This window comes from Marmota marmota, unplaced genomic scaffold, assembly GCF_001458135.2.
Source record: "Marmota marmota marmota unplaced genomic scaffold, marMar, whole genome shotgun sequence".
Lineage (NCBI taxonomy): Eukaryota > Metazoa > Chordata > Mammalia > Rodentia > Sciuridae > Marmota > Marmota marmota.
Window position 1 is genome coordinate 31,688,435 of NW_026000229.1, and position 17,003 is coordinate 31,705,437.

The following is a 17,003-nucleotide window of genomic DNA, read 5'->3' on the forward strand; positions in this document are numbered from 1 at the left end:
CTCTCTTTTGGAGATGCCACTTCTCAAAGAGGAGCTGCTTAGATTCGTATTCCACTTACCTCAGGATCTGGAAGTGGAGTTGGTTCCCTCTGGTTTCCCAATGACTCTTTTGAACCTTGGGCCTCTGGGATCTTACAAAAAGTCTTTGCTTACTCGAGGTTCTGCCCCTCTTCTCTCTTTTATCTGGTAACTTTTCATACTTTCTCCAGCTTTCCAAAGATTTTGTAAGTCCCAGTTCATGGTTCCACCCTGGGAGGTCACCTTAAGAATCATAAGGTCAAGTATTGCATACTGTGATACTAATAATCTGACATTCCAGCTTGCTTGCTTGGGGATTACATGACCAAGTTTACCTCCTGAAAATTTAATTCTTCTTGTACTCGGAAAATGAATGGGAAACAAACAAGGTGCAGACAGGCCATAGAGTAAATGGTTGGATGAATGTGGTATAAAGGGTAGCAAAAAAGGAATGCAGTCATGGGGGTCAGCTACCGGCACATCTGGATGAGGACATCTGCTCTCAAAAATATGGAATGCTTCAGAAATCCGTATGTCATCCTTGCACATAGGCCATGCTAGTCTTCTCTGTGTCACCCCAATTTTAGTATATGTGCATTGCTCTTCTTCTCCAACCTTGACACCCCTCTTCATTTATCTTAGATATAACAGTCAGTGCTCAGACATTTCCACAATACTTGCTTATGTTCCAGACTCCCTCATCCTCTGTCTGCCTGTCAGATTTTCTTATAAAGTCCTTGCCTTGGATGAACACAGCCATTCATATCTGCATCTCCTCCAGAGCACTGAGCGCTGGTGAAGACAACCACACTGTGAGAAAATTGGGTAGTAATGTAACAGAATCCTTGATCACGAATTACAAATAGCACCATAAAACTCCATAGAAGTCCTGTACTTCGCTACCACATCTGGCCAGGAATATACTTGCTTTCTGCTCACACTTTTTTCAGGGGCAGGTACTGGAGGTTAAACTCAGGGCCTTGCTTATGCTAGGCAAGCACTCTACCACTGGGCTATTAACCCCAGCCCTTTTTATTTTTGAGACAGGGTCTCACTAAGTTGCTGAGGCTGTTCCTGAATTTGCTAATCCTCCTGCCTCAGCCTCCCAAGTAGCTGGGATTATAGGGTTGCTTTCTCTCCACACAATCTTCTCTTCTGCCCCATAGCCACTGCACATAGATGATAAAAGCCAGAAGACAAGAAATTCCTTAGTCTCCCTTTCTTCCCATTACAAAGTACATCAACTGTTTGTATGTTCTTTAAACCCAACTTCTTCATTCTTTTCTGGAATAGAAAGATGTTACTTATATTTTTCTCTGATTGAATACTGTTCATTAGTATTCGTGCATGCCTCTCTTGTGTCAAAAAAAAAAAAAAAGGGAAAAAGCTCCTATGACCCCAGATCCTCCTGTCTCCCTTTTTTCTTCCACTCACAGACATTGAATGTTATTCTCACTGGCCTCACTTCCTCACTCCCCACTCATTCTTCCACTTCCTGTTTGCTGGCTCCTCTCTTAACAATGTCTCTCTGAAAGACACTGATGACCTCCCGGTGCCCAAGTGCACTGGATATTTTCCAGATCTATTTCATTTGCTTGTTGAGTAGCTTTACACACAGTTGATGGTTCACAGGTTTTTAAAACACTCCCTTTCCTCGCTACCCCTACACCATATTTGCCTGACCAAATTTACTCTCCAATCTGTCTACACCTTTTTTGTCTCTCATTTATTTTCTAGATACAACAAGAATTAAATTTTCATGAGGCAAACCAGTTGTGGGAAACCTGGTCACATAATCTCAGAGGCCTCTAACAGCTTTATTTTGTTCCCAGTAAAATGTCCCATATTTTGAATGTGGCCTTTAAGGCTTTTCATGTTTTGAGCCCTGCCTCCCTCGCCAGTCCCATCTGGAGCCTCTGTTCCTCTTGTGCTTCTACCACTCTGACTCCATTTTTGGTTCTAGAATATTTCATACCACTGATTACCAGCACGCCTGGCTCTTGCTTGCCCTGTAGATAGACCTCCTTGAATTCCTTAGCCCCATTAGTCCTCCTGGGTTTTTGTGTTTGTTTTTGTTTTTTGTTTTTGCTTCCAGGGATTGAACCCAGGGGCCCTTAACTACTGAGCTACATTCCAAATCTGCTTTTTTTTTTTTTTTTTTTTAATTTTGTGACAGGGTCTAAGTTGCTTAGGGCCTCACTAAATTGCTGAGGCTGGCTTTGAATTGTGATCCTCCTGCTTCAGCCTACCAACCCACAGGGATTACAGAGATACACCATTCTGCCTAACAGTACTCCTGTTTTCAGAACCCTGGGAATTTCTTCTCAGTTCCTGGGGACAAATATGTCTCATAATTGTCAATGCTTGAGACAACTGTACAAGAACTAGGGGTAAAAGGATAAACAAAAGTACGAATCCTATATCCTGCATTGCACAATTCTGTGGAATCTCTCAGGGCTAGATTGGCATTTTGGACTCCTGTCTAACTTAGTTTTAAATAAAACTATTAAACAAACAAGACAGAGCAGCAGACCCCAAGAGAACAGGCATCATGAGTCCTACTCTTAACCAGAATTCTATGTTGAGAATGTTGGGCACTAAAGGGAGGAGAGGTGTGGATCTACAGTTGCAGCATAGGAGCACAGATACCCCAGAGTCTGTACAATTCTAGGGGCACTGTCCACAGTGGAGTTGATGAGAATGATGGCCTTGGAATCATAGGAAGTATACTGCTTGGCATCCTCACATGACAAAAGGAAAAAGGAGCCAAGGGCTTGGGAAGATTGCAAGACAGCAAAGAGAAGCAGGTTAATTGATATGCTTTAGAGCCTATCAATTAACAGAGGGTTGTTAACTGAAGGTCAATTATGAAAAAGAGGGCTAGGTTTATACAGCATTCATTCACTTGTCTGGATTCCAAGCAGTATGTTCTAGGTAGGACTTTGGATTTTAATCAGTGATTGATATCAGTGTTTATTTAGAATGGTCCGAACACTAGGCTTACAGCATAACCTTTGGAGTACAAGAAGGCGGTGTACATTGAAATGTAAGGCCTTCTTTCACCTTCCATGTGTGGTGAGATGATGGGAGTAGATACATTCAGATTCTGAAGACCCCTAAGTAGAGTTGGGGCAGGGTCCTCTGAGCCCTTCTGAACAGTGTGGGTAGCAACTTGCATCTGAGCTCACCAAGGAACTTTTGGCTGATGGGGTGTCCTGGAGGGGCATCAGCTCTTGTACTGAAGGAATCTCTACTGTGACCTCACCCCGTGTCTCCAGCACAAAGGTTTGGGAAACAGGTCGCATATGGGAATGATTCTATCTTCCCTTCTCAGGCCAGGAAGAGATGGCTGAAAGGTCCTTGACGGAGACCCTTCCTCCCTCTGGGAGCTTGGGTTAGAAGAAGCTGCCAGCACTGCTGTGTTAATGACACTTCATCATTAACCATCTAAAACCTTGCCCCCTGGCATGTTGAGGAAGTGACAAAGCAGATCTCTGACTCACCTTCTTCACAGCTGCAGCTCTCCTGACACAGCAGAATCTGTGAGGACATGCCTTCTCAAGGAGCAGGGACCAGCCACTGCGGAGGACTGCAGACTCAGTACCATAAGGAACAAAGCAGGGACCCTTCTTCTCCCAGACACAGGCAGTAGAATTAGTCAGAGACCAGATACCCAGAGATCTGGGATCTCAGGTTTGCTGTGTGACCACAGACAAGTCCCTTCACCTCTCTGGCCTGAGTTCATTCATGTGATAAATAAATACAGATGAGAGTTAAAAGTGTTGGGAACATTTTTTTTTTCTCCAAAACTCTGTGATCTCCTAAGGCCTGGAGGAAATGTTCCTACATCCCCTTACTATTATAGTTTGGATTTGAATGTCCCCCAAAGGCTCACATGTCGAAGGCTTGGTCCCCAGCTGGTGGCACTGTTGGGAAGTGGTGGGAACTTAGAAGGTGGGGCTTAAAATTGGAGGAAGTAGGCCCTTGGGGGCCTATCCTTGTCACCAGACCCATCTTCTTCTCTCTCTTTCCTTCCTAGTCACGATGAGATGAGCACCGCTACTCCAACACATGCTCCCCACCATGATGTTCTGTATTGTCAAAGGTCCAAAGCAATGGGTCCAGGTGATCATGTCCTGGACCTCTTAAACTTTAATAAATCCTTCTTCCTTTAAGTTGATTTTCTCAGGTATTTTGTCACTACAGCAAAAAGCTGACCTACCATACTCAGATTACCCTGATGTGAGGCCACCATTCTTTTTCCTCAGTGTATAAACATCCAAGTGGCTCTCATCATAAACAGCATTCCCCCCCCCTGTCCTTGAGGCTGCCTACTGCCATCTCCCCTTCTCCACCTCCTAGCCAGGCTTCTTTGAAGGGAAGTCTGAGGCCACTGTTTCCATTTTCTCACATTTCAGTGTATTTCTAACTTATTTCATCCTAACTTAGCTCCTGCCTATCAACCACTCAGCTGCCAAATCCAAGGCAATCCTCATTAGAAATCTTCTTTCGTCTCCCTGAAGCATTAAGTCGTGTTGGTCACTCCACTGATCTTGAGACTCCATCACCGACTTCCCTATTTCTCTACCTCTCTAGCTACTTCTTTTCAGCAACCTTCCCCAAATCATCCAATACGTTCACCCCTGAGATGTGATTTTTCATGGTTCCAGCCTGGGTCCCTGGAGATTCACTCCCATTACATCTAACTTCTTCACTACCGTCCATTCTCTGAATCTCAAATTCACATGCCCAGCCCAGACTGTGTTCCTCAGCTCCAAAGTCTAGCTATCTAACTTTCTGCTAGATGCAATTTAAACTTGACCATTCTAAAACTCAACTTAAGATACTTTGCTAATTTCCCTGCAGAGCACAGGCTTGGAACTCAAGAGTTTGGATTTAGGCACCATCACTTATTAGCCACGTGATCTTGGACATGTTACTTAACTCCTCAAAGTCTGAAGTTTTCCTGTCTAAAATGAGGATATTAATAGCATTAATATTATGATGGTTGCATGTGGTGGTGCCCATTGGTAATCCCAGTGACCTGGGAGGCTGAGACAGGAGGATTGAAAGTTCATGGCCAGCCTCAGCAACTCAGCAAGACTCTGACCTTTTTTTCCCTGTGCTCAGTGGTAAAAGTGCCCTTGGGTTTAATCCCCAGTATTCCCCTTTCAAAATATCACTATGATGATTCAGTGAGATGCTCTACATAACTATAAAGGCAAATCCCTTCTATCCAATAAGAATCCAATGAGTACAATTATTATTATTGATAGTTTTCATATCACTTGAGTCTTAAACTTGGAGGTCAACCTTGATTGCTTCATCTCTTATCATCCTCTCTTTAGATCCTGTCAGCACATACTATTGATTTTGTTCTTCATTGTTCTAGAATACACTCTTAACAGATTTCTGCTCTCCTAGACTTGTAGTTCATTCTCCTCAAAGACAACAGAATCGTTCCAAAACACAAATAGCATCACATTACTTTCCTGTCTAAAAGCATGTTAATGGTTCCCAAAGGCCTATATGTAAAGTCCAAATTCATTTCCAAGATTTACAAGGTCTCTACAATCTGATTTTTGGCAGCTTCTCCTTTTCACCCACGATCCCTCCCCACCTAGATCTCAAAACAGTGTCTTCCGCACACATTATTCTCCCTGTCCTTCCCCCAAATTATCTACTAATCAACTCAGAACTTCCTTGATCTTCTTCCCTTTTCCATTTCTCCCCTCACCCCAGGGTCTTCTCTACCTGCCACAGAGCTCCACTCAGGATGGATAATTGCACCAGAGGAAAAAATAAATACGTGAAAGAGAAAATAAGTACATAAATACGCAACAGAACTCAGGTGTTTCACATCAGCACAGGCATCTTCCTGCTATGACCCCAAACACCTAGTGGTGAGTCTACTGCCCTCCAACAACTTTGGCACACAGTCTGTATGAACTGCTAGGCTGTGAGTTTCAGGTGCTGCAAAACCAAGAGGTTCTCCACAAATGGCAACAGATGCCTCTTTTCATACCTCTCCATCACTGGCAAATTGCTCTTTGGTTCAGGAGGCACATGCAACACAGGACAAAGAGCTAAGTTATTTCTGTTACATGCTCTCCTCACTCCTGCCATTGAAATTTCTGTTACTCTGCACCTTTTCCAGAACAAAGGGGAGGAAAGCAAAAGTGTTCCTGAGAGTAGACAGCAGTGTGCCTGGGAATAGCAGACAAGAAGCCTACTTGACACCCCATTACCAGCAAACAAACATAATGGAAATCAGCCTGTCTATGGCTGGCTGATGACTGAAATTCCACAATGGGAAATTCTTTCCTTTGGTGGATGGCATTTTTTTTCCCCTGTAAAAAAGTATGGCTGAAATTAGCATGAGTACATTTATAAGATCTTTTCTTAGAAGTCGATTTTTACCAAGAAAGATGGGCAGCAATAGATACCATTGAAGGGAGTAAAGGGCAGGGAAGAAGTACGGAAGCCTGTCGTGTTCATGAGTAACACCTTGCTTTTAAAAATCAATGTCTTGGGCTGGGAATATAGCTCAGTTGGTAGAATGCTTGCCTTACATGCACAGGGCCCTGAGTTCAATCCCCAGCACCAAAAAAAAAAAAAGAAGTCAATTGTCTTTCTAAAATTTGGGTCAAGTTGATTTTAATTATATTTTATGTGCATGAGAAGGCTGACAACTTAAGGAAGTTTTCTGAAAACTGAAGTAGCAATTAGGGAAGGTTTTCACTGTAAGTCTGGGTTTTCTAAAAGCAAAGCATACCAATATCTGAATCAGTAATGTTTCTGGTCACATATTAATAATTCAAACAGAAATTGAACTTTAAACAAATTGGGCAGGAAGGGAAAGAAAACAAGATCCAACCTGTCTTTGCCAAATTCTAAGCAAACCTGAACAGGGATTCCAGAATTTGACCTCTGATCAGAACCACTGCTCTAAGAAGCAGAATTCCAGTGACAACTTGCCTCCTAGTTTTTGCCCGTTGGTCCTAACAAATCAGACAGCATTTTTGAGGCTAAATTGTCCTTAAAAAAAAAATCTTCATTTAAGGTGAAAATAACCCAAGAAGTCAATGAAAGGACAAGTTCCATATCTAAGCAGGAAGATGACTAAACAAATCAGCTCCTTAAGAAGATCAAGATGGGGCCTAGCTTTGTGAAGATGTAAAGAACCGGAGCCTTCAGTGACCAAAAAAAAAAAAAAGATACTTGGCAGGAGAGTGGGGCAGAAATGAACAATGGCATCTCCTCTTTTCAGGGAGGACCAAAGGGTTTTCAAGGCTACCTAGTGGGAAGAGAAATCCATAGCCTTTTCCTTTGTTATCGCCTCTACACACAGTTCCAGCCAGGTTGGACTGCTCCCCTTGGCCTCCAGGAAAAGGAGCTTTTGTAGACAGAGGAAGGGCCCAGGGCTCCAAGGGATGGCTGGGGTGCCAAGGACTCAGCCCATCTTTGGAACACTGGCTTATTCCAGCAGATGACCTGCGAGGGCTGCCATATGGCCTGCCTGTGACATTCTGTTCAGGATAATGGGGCCTGGGTCTTGCCTGGTTCTGCCCTCTAGGCCGGGAGCATGTTTGTTCTGATTCTGTGGACTTGTCTGAAGCAACAGCTCTGTAGCCATAGCTTTCATTGTGGTCCATGGTACCATTTCAGGTTTGCAAAGAATAGGAACACAATACTTAGGTAAGGACTGGGGAGGGGCTTCTGTACTATCTCTGTCTGAAAAGGGGAGAGGAAAAGCAAATAAATTAAGGGACTTAGGATCCAAGGATGGTAAAGCCAGTGCACAACCAGGTTGTCACAAGAGAGTCCAATGATCTATGTTTATGGCCACTGCCAACAACAACAGCAGGAATCTGCTCTGTTTTTAAGGAGCTCATGTCTTCATGCTTCGTATTCTACAAATACCTATTAGAGGTTCCCAGGTGATGTCATGCTTGAGAACAGCTGTCGAAAGGTTTATAGAAGGGATAAAACTCTAACAATCCACAGGAAAAAAAAAAAACAAAAAAATTCTTCTTTTAATTTGAAAAGCCAAGAATTCCTGATCCAAGTCTTTTAATTTTTCAGTTGCCAGAAGTATGGCCTTTGTATATGCCCTCGGTATTTGATGATATAGTAACAGTTGCTTGTCTCTGGCAGATATCAAGAAGGACTACGAATTATTTAGAGGGACTGAAAACATCGCCCTTATCAGCATTCCATGAGTCAGTTCTGACGTGTCTTTAAAAATGTACCTTCTGGGTCAAAGGGACACAGGACTCTTGTAATTCTGTTGCAACTTCCTGCAAGTTTAAAATTATTGCAAAATATTTTTTTTTTTAAAGGTATTTTGTCCTACTGAGGGAAATGAAGTCCCTAGTCAGTTAGGTTCAGCCTGATAGTTCTGGACTAAAAATGAAGGCTGTGACCAAACATGAAGATCAATTGAATGCTATGGCCAGCAAATTTCTGGGAGGGCTCAGCTGGACTCATCTGTAGCACTTTGGGCTCTGAATCTGAGAGACTAGGAACATTTGACAACTTTGGACTCACAGAGTCAAGATGGGAGTTTGTGTAAATCTGCACAAGTCTTCACAATCTCAGTTGCTAGTTTTTACTAAGTCAAGTCAAGAGGAGGAGGATGTGAGCACAGCTCTGCTCTTCCTACTGTCAGGGGTGGAGGCTGACTGGAGTGTTGAGCAGTGGAGTACAGGATGAAGGGCTCTGGAGCCTTCTGCCTGGGTAGGAGTCCCAGCTTTGCTATATAACCAACTATCTGACTTTGGACAAGATAGTCAGCCACTCTGTACCTCTGTTACCCTATAAACTGGGCTGGTATGAGCTGCTACCTTACAGAGTTGCTGTGCCAACTAAATGAGTTTTTTAAAACTCTTATCCAAGTTCCTGGCACATGGTAAGCACCATCATTGTTGTTAGGCAGGGAGACTATCAGGAAGTCTGTTCAAGGCCAACGTCACAACCTTGAGGAAGGGTGTGTGGAGATAATTATTCTTTGAAATTTATATTGCCCTTATCTACATTTATTCTGGCTTCCCTTATGAGTCACTTTAGGGGATATTAATATTACCCCAGAAAACAAAGACATCTAGAGAAAATAGGGCGTTGGGGGAGTCTGGATTCTACTCTCAACTCAGCCTTTAAGCAACCGAGGGACCACGGGAAAGCCAATTTACCTTCTTCAGCTTCAGTTTCCTCATCTCTATAATCAGAGGTGGGGCCAGAATGTAGGCATTTGCTAGAGCTGCTACAAAGTTGTGAGATTTTTATGATTCTGAGTCTTGTATCTAAGTTGATGAAGGCTTTAACCTCAAGTAAAAATGATTCCCAATTCACATTTCTAAATTTCTTGTACAGTATCAGCGTTGCCTAGGATACAGAGTGCATGTGCTCCCTCGGAAACCCTGAGACAGGAGACCTCTGCAATTGCTGTCTCTGATCTGTGATGCCAAACCAGAAATGGGTTCTGTAGTGCAAACTGGTCTCTGCTGGCAGTTAGGAATGGGGACTCGGCACTCTGATGGAGTCCCAGATGGAATGCAGAGATGCATTTTTTCTCCTATAACAATGTGGACTTGGGAAACATGGCCTTTGGTGTCAATTCTACCTTTTCTGAACCCAGGGGTGAAGAGCTGCAGGCTCTGTTGCAACTTCCTACAAGGAAGCGCTTTCTTCTTTAAATTGTATAGTGTGTGGGAAGCTCAGTTTTCAAGCACTCAGGACTTTGCTTCGGCTTTCTAAGTCCCCTCAGGGTCACCAACTGTACTTTGTAGCCGATGGAAGTATTTCATAAACGCCTTCTGTGTATGAGGGTAGGGGTCGGGGACCCAGCTCCCAGGAATATTCAGTCTAGATTAGGGACAAGGGAATGAGCTGCTCACTTTTATAGAAGCTTATGCTTTTCAAAGTGTACATGTCTGTCTTATCTAGTTTTTCATCCTTCAAGCTGCCCATAATGGTTTAGGGCAAGAGTTATCACCACTGAACTCCACGAAGACAGAAGTCATGTTTGTCCTGTTCTCTGTTTTATCTTCATAACCCACCATAGTGTCTGGCACCCCATATCTACCTGGTGAGTGTTTGCTGAATAAATGAATGAATGAATCTCCCCTTTACAGGCAAGGTCACACAGCTAATAAGAGGCTTCTTGATCACTTGTCTCCAAGTCCACTGCTCTTTATATCACCTCAATGGCTAATCTCAGAGAGGCTCAAATGGATCTGTGTAGACAAAAATAAGAACGAGGTTCCACAATAACATTCAGCTATGGTCTTCCAATGATGGGACCGGACTGCTCTCTTAACATCCTATGTTCTGGATGTGGAAGGAGTCACTTAATTCCAACATCAATCTCAGCTTCTCCTACCTCTCTGCCCTTGCACATTCTGCTCTTGTCACCTGGAACATTCTTGTCCTTTCCTTTCCCTTTCCATGGCTCATTTCCTAATGAGAAATCACTTCCCACCAGGATTCTCCCACTTTTCTTTCTAAAAAACTACCAATATCTGGTCTCACTTTTATCATAGTAAACCATACAATATGATGACACTTCCTTATTTTCTCCATTTCTCCCTCTCCCCCCAACCCTACTGTGAGTTCCTTAAATTCAGGGGCTGTCTCTTTTATGTCCATAAATAAATTCCTAATTGCTCATCACAGGGGGTTTAACAGTTTATTGAATTAATTTTTGGGTAACCCTAATACCTTATCAAGAAAAGAAAAAGCTGAAAAATCTCCAAAGAGCATTTTTGTCATTGACAGTGAACTATTATTGATAGGTTACCCACAACTTTTGTTTTTTAACACAGACACACACCAGCACATTGACACATTAACACACCAACACTTTATGCTGTGCATGTGTTGGATACTTTCTTCTTTACAGCTGCAGATCTGACCCTAGGAAGATTTGGGCTGCTACCGATTTTGCAATTACTCGGATGGACATGTAGGACTGGCAATACTACAATGATAAGACTGGCACATTCTCTATAATGAACAATGACCTGTTTCTGGGGCTCCAAACTCTATCCTCATCATAGGAAGATCATGGGGTAGGGACTTGTAGGCAAAATGGCTGTCATAGACATGCAAACGCGCTGAAAGATTGGGAAAGCACTGAGAGAAATTGGTCTAATTACCCTTGGAGGGACAAGTGTGGTTGGTTTTGGTTTTCCCCTCTTATCCTTAAAATAGACTCACAGCTTTCAGATGAAGAGAAAGGATTTATAAAACTAGGGGAGGCAGAGGATGTGCAGTCTTTTGCAAAATGGTCACAGGGGCAAGGTGTAGCTCCTGCAGGAACAAAGCCAGGAGGCCCTGTGCTGCTTCTTTAATGGTTGCTATCACTTGCAGCTGGGTGGAAGCAGAGCTGCCTCTTTCCTATCATCATGCAGAGGGTCCCAGAGAGTCTTTGGATCAATGTGAACTCAACAAGAGGCAAAGGAACTGAAAGGCAACTTCAGCCCAGTACTCGTGCTCTGGTGAGAGGTGCTAAGCCCAGTTCCTAGGCCCTGAGCTCTCCCTCCCTCGAGGGCATCTGTGACATCTTCTCTGCTCACTTTGTCCTTCCATGGCATCCAAGCTGCCCAAGGGAGAGGCAGAAACAGGCTTCCTTCTGTGAGGAGGGAGGATCCCAGGCATGTAGCCCCCAGCTCCCTCCTGTCTCACCACCTCTGAGGTAGGATAAAGGAGCAACTCTGCTGACTACCTCAAAATGTTTTTTTTTTTTTTTTTAAGGAACAAGTGAGATAATGTGAGTAAAAATACTTCATAAATTGTAAAGGTGTTATCTGGGTGTAAAGAAGTAGTATTATTATCAGTGCTTTATTTAGTCGCAGTTTGCATCAGCCTAGTAGACTGACATCGCTTTTCCTCAATAGTAACATTCCTATTTCCAGGGACAGATCCTCTATAAGTCACCAGCCCTGCTGGGGCTTCCTGACTTTTGTTCCTGCTGTTATTTGGACTTGGAAAGTCTTCAGTAGCTACTGTAACTGGTGATTTCCCTGTTATCCACTAGGACCTGTCACCAGTTTGACACCTTTCTCATCCTTCCCCTCAGTTTCCTGGTCTCCTTTTCACAACACTCCATCCATTTCTACAGTGGAATTTTCAAGATGGCAACACTGTCCATGTACTTGTCTGACTTTCAGATGGGATTGAGAGTTCCTAGAAGGCAGGGCCTACCACTTATTAGGGGGATCAAGTGCACTGACCAATATATGAAATATTTCCTCTGCCTGTACCTCTCCTCAAAGAGAGAATTTGTCTGATAACATTCTCATTTGTTTGCATGTGACATACCTGGAGTTGTGTGTAAGAGGCAGATGCTAGAGTCAGAAGAAATAGACACAATAAAGACCACAAGAAGCCAAGGCTAAAGGCTAAAAAAGTACTCTGCATTGTGCTCAGTCCCATTAGAAAGTGGGTACTTTTCTAAATTTGCAGATGAAGATCTGCAGAGGTAATATGCTTTTCATCAGAAAACTAAATGGCAGGGTTTAAGTCAATTTGACTCCAGTGTCTGAGGTCTTAATCACTGCACCAGAAAAAGTTAATGCAGAAGAAAAGGAAAAGAGAAAGAAGCATTTGCAATTATTAAGATAATACTGTCTTATTCTTTAGCTCAATTTTATTACTGTTATTTTAAGATATGAATGGCACTATTTCCCTCAAATTCTTTCCTCTGGTCTAATAATGTAGCAGGTAAGGTATCAGAAAAATAAGAAAATAGAAGTTTCTATGAAAAAATAACAAGTGAAGATTCATGCAAGAAGCAAGCCAAGATCTTGTTTTTCTAAATTTGGGGAGTTGGTCTCCACCTCTTCCTTTTACCTGCACCTGTGAAGTTAGGGGCCAGCAGGGGCCAAAGGCTTTTTCTCTCACTGACCCAACATCAGAGCTTTAAGTGGTTTCTAGGGAAGAGAGTGCAGTGGTGTGGCAGGAACCACAGTGCACTGGGTACTTCCTTGTTCAGGGTCTCTTGCCTGGAGACAACTGGAAGATCAAAGGCTCAATGGGCTCCCTCTCCCCCCAGGTCTTTCAAAGGTAAAGAAAGTCTCCCTTCGGTGTTTAGCTGGCCTGGCAGAATAGATGTAGGGAGGGAATCACATGAGAAATACATCTCCAGGCTTGTGAATGTTTCAAACTTACTATTTTCAACAACCAATAAAAACACAGCAAAGGGCAAAGTTCTCACTTCCACCCCACCCTCATGGAATGGCTTAAAAAGAAGTGTAAATGCATGAAATCCTCAAAAATGACAGTCTATGGATGATAGCCCATGTTCTCACCAACTGTAAGCATAAACATCTCTACAAAACCCAGTAAGGAAATGAGCTTCACTTTAAAAATATGTTGGCTCCACCTCCTATTAGCTGTGTGACCTTAGAAAAACGACTTCACCTTCCATACTCAGAAATAGCGGAAAAAATGGAAAATAATTGGACCTATCTTATACAGTTTTTATGTAGGTTTACAGACTTATTATACAGAAAACATTTAAAACAGTATAAATAAGTAGAAGGGATAGCAATCACTGTGGCCATCACTGTGGTCTTGTTAGTATCATTATACATCTTCTTTGTGGGGTCTCTTGCTTTATTTCTAACTTTTACTGAAGACCACCTCTGATGATTTCAGTGTTTTCTTCTAGTTTCCAAATTCTCTCTTGGAATAATCATTGGAAGGCAGGATCAAGAGACTTCAGTTCAAAAATAATTTCCCTTTTCCTGGCACCAGTAACAGAAACATCTAAATCACCTACTCGGCATTCAAACGGGATTCTCATAAATATGGCTGTCAGTGCATTAGGAGTTATGTGTTTTGCCAGTGTAAATGCACCAAATATACTTAATGTCATTATTCTTCTTGAGATGCTGCACACACTCAGGCCCACCTACCGAATCTATCTTAACAGAAAAGATCAATGACAGAGATGTTTGAAAGTTCCAAGACCTGGTTTCTTTGGGAGGGTTGGGGGTAAATGGAATTCTTCTAGATTCTCCACAATGCATAATTCAGTTTAAGAGATGCTATACTGAACTCCTTGCTGTGGAAAAGAGGGATCAGGTATAAGGAGAACCTGCCTGGGGAACTCTCTGGAAAGGAATGGAGGCTATTGCTCAATGCCTCCCAGGCCCTAGTGTTCTAAGTACCTAGGTGTTCAGCTTCTCAAAGGGCTAGAAATGCTGGGTGGTAGTTTAGAAATGTGATCTCCAAGTGTTTTTATATTGTTTCCATTTAGAAGTGGGTGTCTGAACCTTCCCTATGAATCTGGGCTACAACTGTTTAAGTAAAAGAATATGTTGTGCCAGTTCTGGGTCCAGGACTTAGTACATGAGCAGCTTCCACTTTCTATTTCTCCTGACATTTGTTGTTGGAACTCAGCCACCATAGCATAAGGAAGCCCAAACTGCTTATAGAGCAGCCTTCATGAAGAGGCTCACATGGATGAACTAGGACCATTGCTCTCAGCCTTCACTCTGCTTGAGCTGACACGCAGCACTCATGGCCTCATGAGTGAGCCAGCTTAGAATCAGATCTTCCAGCTTCACTTGAGCCACTCTGGTTGATACTACTTGGAACACAGATGAGGCTCTGCTAAGCTCTGCCTGAATTGTAGACCCATGAGCTAAATAAATAATTGTGGTAGTTTTCAACTCTGGGTTTTGGAATGGTGACATACTCCATGTTCTGGAGGAGACTTCTCTCCTGGATCCTCTCAAGCATTATCTCTATTATGAAATACTACTTCCTTTGCTCTATCCTTTTAGTTCAGCTGAAGATTGAAATAAGCTGTCAGAGCTAGATATTCTGCAGAGACACAGGGAACCTCTACTTAGAGTGCAGATGTTATGACAATTCCCCAGCAACAGTCTTCAGATTGCCCTTCTCTGTGTCAAGCAGTACAAAACTTGGCCCTAAAATGTCTTGTCTCAGTCTCTTAAAAAATCAAAATTCTTGTTAGCAATCATAGAAATGCAAATTAATTAAAGGAAGTATAATTTTACACTGGTGAAATAAGTCTCTCTTTTTTTTTAAAGGATAGATACTGGTGAAATTGGGATGAAATCAATATATTGCACATGGCAATGTAAATCAGCACAACCATTTAAAAAATGATTTGGCAATGCATAATGCACACACATGCATATTAACATTGAGGTAGAATAGAAGAAATAAGACATAGATAGAAAGGAGACATAAAGGAAGGTCACAGAAAAAAAGATTTTAATTTGGAAGGTCCTCATACTTGTCCAGGCCTGTTACTCCCAAGCCAGTTTTTTCCCCAGGCCTGTCATTCCCAAATTCCTGGGAAATCTGTAAATCTACTGGTACGCTATTACTATACCTCCCTTTCCCAAATAAATAGATTAAACAAAGAGAAAATAGATATGAGGAACCTATAATTTGGGGGACTTTCTAAATTATATTAATTATTACAAAGATCAGAGGATACTGAGACTGACCAGACCTACCAGAAACTGTCTTGGGATCACCAGACTCATATCATTCCTATATCTTTCCAAACCCCACTCTTCACCAAGTTTCCTTTAAAAGATGAGCTGGGGACCCCCGAACACTGTCTTTCACTCTCAAGATGGCCCACGAACTCCTTGAATGTGTATTGATTGCTTAATCCCCAAAGGTATCTCTCCTTGAGATTGCCCTCATTCTCCCTTGAATATGTATCTACTTTCCTAAATAAACCTCTGTCTATGCCTCTCACTGGTGTGTGCTGAAATTCTTTTCCCTCATGTAGGTCAAGAACCCAGCTGGTTGTAAGTAGAGTTCCCCCTTCTCTCCAGGAGTTCCTCAGACCCTATTGTGAAGGCACCTCTTCTCCTGTGACAACACTACCAATTTTTGGCTAAATTTTACTTCTGATAATTTATCCTAAACAATCTAAAGTAGGAAGAAAAAAAAAAGAAACATTATAGGATTATGCTTATTTACGTAAGTGGAAAAAAAAAACTGGAGACAACTTAAATTTTCAAACAAAAAAGGTAGTTAAAATAAAGGTATATTATACCAGCCTCATGAAATACTATGCAACCATGGAAATAATATTGAAGACCAACAACCCTCAGTTTTTAATGTAATACAAACATTAAATATCATGAAAATATCAGTACATAAAATTCTATGTTTTCTGATCACAAACTTATAATAACAAAGATATGTAAGAAATAGATAAAAATAAAAGAAGTTATTTTAAGGCTTTGTTCCTCTTTAAAAATAATACTTTGTAATTTTTTTTTAACATTTCAAAATAGAAGAAGAGATGCTCCCCTGATAAATAAATAAAATAAGTCCAGTCACCTTCTACCTAAATAAGCTGAGCACTTCCTGGCAAGGATAGTTATTGGCTGTCTGTTGAATAAACCAAGATTTAATACTTGGATCCTGTGGGGTATTTTCTTGAAACATGTAACTTATTTTTGAGGATAACTTCCTCGAGAACAAGTCCTCTCTCATTGTCTGTGTCACATTTATACTATGGATGTGTAGTAAGAGGGAAGGCAGGTAATTTGGATAATTCATTTAAATTAGCATATTGCAATTTTGGCTTTGCTCATTTCCCTTTTCTACCTCCTACTTTTTCCTTCCTCAGCTTCCAAATATAAAGTGCTAAAATAAAAGCAGCAACAACAGTTTCTATTTTTAAAGTGAACTTTAATCCGATTTTCGCAAAGATCCATGCCAATTCAAAAACCACTGCTGTTCTCTCAGTGCCAGTAATACCAGGATGGTCTTTTGCATTAAAAATTAAGAAAAAGCAAATGGAAAACTGACTGCAATTGTATACTTGGACATTGAAAGCCAAAAACATTTGTATCCCAGTTGTTCAAATATTGGCATTAAGATCTCCTTTCTCTACTCTGAAGCAATGCACAAGAAAATCGAGAATAAAACCTTCACAATCAAGTCCCAAACCTCCCTGGAAAGTCTTAGGAGTATGGTGG

At 41.9% G+C, this 17,003-nt stretch overlaps 1 protein-coding gene and 1 pseudogene across 18 annotated transcripts in view; both read right to left on the reverse strand.

Moving 5' to 3' along the window:
• Sema6d (semaphorin 6D) overlaps window positions 1-17,003 on the reverse strand; it is a 583,228-nt gene that overhangs the window by 19,629 nt on the left and 546,596 nt on the right. Inside the window, exon 1 of one of the 18 annotated variants that reach the window (XM_048793840.1) lies at window positions 60-8,880. The exons of the other annotated variants lie outside the window; for them this stretch is intronic. The gene's annotated coding sequence lies outside the window, so the exon portion shown is untranslated. Of the gene's footprint in view, window positions 1-59; window positions 8,881-17,003 lie in introns of those variants that run through there. 18 annotated transcript variants of the gene reach the window in all.
• Window positions 523-621, reverse strand: LOC125613470 (annotated as a pseudogene).